Raw genomic sequence first — 3,163 nt, 5'->3', positions numbered from 1 at the left:
ATATATATATATATATAAAACCATTCTGTGTCTGTATATATATTCCCACATGACTGTACATTATTTTAAACATAGATTGAAGTATAGTTAAAAGAGAATTTGGGAGACAGTATTCCTGGGTTCCAGTCTTGGCTCTTTGATGTAAATACTTCATCCCCTCAGTCTGTTCTCTCATATATAACATGGAAATTAGTGTGAGGATTAAAATAAAATCTATAAATTATTTATTCCAATACTTTGTACACTCAAATATAATTGATGACTTAAGCTCCTTTTAAAAAAATGAATCTGATAGTAATCATTTTTAAATATTTACATTTAATGTTTATCTAGTATTAACCATGTTCTAACATTTATTTGAAATAAAAGATAAATTTTTTCAAAGTCCTCAATTTTGTTTAATACTGAATAGCTGAAATTTTTAAAATTAAATTCCTTGACAGAGGGATTAATTCTTTGGAATGTCTTTGGAAACTGTTGTGAAAGACTAATTTTTCATGACCATAAGTGCTTAAGGAAGTACTTAAAAACATGGGTTCCAGAGTCAGACCGTCTGCACTCAAGTTTGGCATTCACTAGCTGTGTGACTTCCCCACCTCCTCATCTGTCACAGGGGGATGCATATCGCTTCGTAGGCCCTTCTGAGGATTTAGAGCAGTGGTTCTCAACCTTCCTAATGCCGCGACCCTTTAATACAGTTCCTCATGTTGTGGTGACCCCCAACCATAAAATTATGTTCGTTGCTACTTCATAACTATAATTTTGCTACTGTTATGAATCATAATGTAAATATCTGATATGCAGGATGTATTTTCATTGTTACAAATTGAACGTAATTAAAGCATAGTGATTAATCACAAAAACAATATGTAATTTTATATGTGTTTTCCGATGGTCTTAGGCGACCCCTGTGAAAGGGTCATTCGATCCCCAAAGGGGTCGCGACCCACAGGTTGAGAACCGCTGATTTAGAGAACTATTCAGTGAGAAGCACTTAGCATAGGACCTGGCATCTATTAGTAAGTGTTGAATATAAGTAATTGTGCTCATTGTAGTCATCATACTCAGTATTCAATAAGTGTTTAATTGAAAAGTTATGTTATTCATTTACTTGTGGAAAGGTCCTCTTTAAGGTTTGTTTTATTTTCCCTCGTTCCCTCTCCCTCCCCTTCTCCCTTGCCCCTCCCCACCCCTTGTTCTAGGAAGAATTCTGCATTGGGAAGGAGGCCTGGCTAGGTGAGTTGCAAAGCTGTTTCTAGATAGGCTGAGAAGCTTAGAGTTGGGAAGGATCTTTTTCCACCATGCTTGGTTTAAAGGTGAGATTAGCGAGGCTGGAGGCTATGATTTTATGGTTATGTATTTTACCTTAAGCTATATCCATTACTTTGTAAAAACTTTCATTTCTAGTAATTTGTGAGCTTCCAATAGGGTTAAATATAGTTAGCTGTGCAGATTTTATCAGCATTAGAAAACTCACTGAGTTATTCTACTTTATTAATCAGGCCTATTAAACAAAGTCTAGTCCATTAAAACAAATCCAGTAAAACCCAAAGGAGCTACTGCACGACATCATGGTGTTGTTGGCGTTGGTGCTCAGTGGATTAGTGGCTCAGGGCAGGCACCGTTATTTTTATTGTTGCATTTGGGATCAGAGTGTATGAAGCTTCTGAAGAAAGATATCTACTCACATATGTTCTTTATTCGTGGTAACTTGCTAGAAAAGGTAGGAAAAGATTGCATAAGTGCATCACCTCAGAGTGGTTAGGTGAAAGCCTTTTCTTAAGTTATTTCCAGTGTTCTCTCAGGTACTTGTCTCTTACAAAGTCTAAATTTTTTCGTCTACCTCTCTCTCATTTGCATGTTGAGTTTGTTTTCGCAGAGTGCTAAATGTTTTAAATTAAAACATCACATATATTGAACATAAATTTTTTAAACGTAAGTCAGATAGAATGAATATAAATTTCCTTCAGGATAGACATAATTCTTTACTATTTCCCTTTGGGAAACTGCCATCGAAGCAAACCAAGTTTGACAGCAGAATGAAAACATTTGACTAGGGCATCATCATGCCTTAACTTAGTACACAAAGGAAGCATAACGTCCAAAAGTTGGAATTCTTTCCATGTGGAAAGTTTTCATAGAGATCCAAATCAAGGCTTTCATTAATTTGTGTATGTATTCTCCCTTGGCTAACAGTGGCCTTATCTTTCAGCTGACAGAGGAAGGGAGGTGACCTGCATTCCTATGTACACTGGGGTTAGAAATTTGGAGCATTCATTCTAATTCTGATTGTGCTCTGTGGGATTTTTTAAAAATAATCATGTAAGCTTGCTCTGAAATGGTGCTACCGAGGTTTTTCATATGCTGGTTTGCTTCCTACAACACATCACACGTTGAGCAGACGTTATTACTCCCACTGTATAAAGGAGAAAAGCTCAGTGAGATTAGTGACTTGCTAAAAGTTACTCAGAAAGTTAATTTCCTTCATGCGATTGTTGTGAGAAGAAACATAAAGTGAAGAGACTAGAGCTCTGTAGATTATTTGTTCTTCTTCTCCTTCTTCCTTTTATTTTTATTAGCATTTATTTTATGTTGAATTTACTCCCAGGCCTTCAGTTTTTGTTTCCTCAGTTTCTCCTGGGTTACCTTTTTCTTCTGTGCAACCTTCTCTTCTGGTTCAGGAACCACCTGCTCTTTCTCAGGAAGGATCCTCTCAGTGTGGCAGGGAGAGCCCACGTGGGTCAGTCCACCCAGGAGCTCTCTGTTCTGTGCCGCATCTTGGGAGCTTTGTTCACCTGGAGGAGCTCAATAACCAGTCTACACCTAAACTCTTGTTCAGCATCACTCTCTGCATTTTTAAGCATGTACTGCACAACAATTCAGAACTCTTTTGGGCAACTGACCCTGGGTCCGGCCCCCCTGTTTGGCCTGGACACACCTACCACCCCCACCATTATAACGACGGAATGGCACACATTGCTTCTGTAAAGTGACCTCCTTCAGGTACTCGGTGGCTTTTTGGATACGCATACCCCTGATGGCCTGGGCAGTTTCATGGGTGTTCTTAAAGTGAACACGGAGAATTGAACCTCTTGATTTGAATGACTTTGGGGGGTTTTCTGGGTCAACTGAATATTAAACCATTTTCAGAGGACCTCAGGCT

At 38.2% G+C, this 3,163-nt stretch overlaps 1 pseudogene; it reads right to left on the bottom strand.

The window, feature by feature from the left end:
- Window positions 1-2,596: 2,596 nt before the first annotated feature.
- LOC107183166 lies at window positions 2,597-3,144 on the bottom strand (annotated as a pseudogene).
- Between the last annotated feature and the right edge of the window lie 19 nt (window positions 3,145-3,163).

The sequence above is a fragment of the Myotis davidii genome, unplaced genomic scaffold, assembly GCF_000327345.1.
Source record: "Myotis davidii unplaced genomic scaffold, ASM32734v1 scaffold1031, whole genome shotgun sequence".
NCBI classification, from domain to species: Eukaryota; Metazoa; Chordata; class Mammalia; order Chiroptera; family Vespertilionidae; genus Myotis; species Myotis davidii.
The sequence above is the reverse complement of the archived record's forward strand: the minus strand, read 5'-3'. Positions and strand labels throughout refer to the sequence as shown.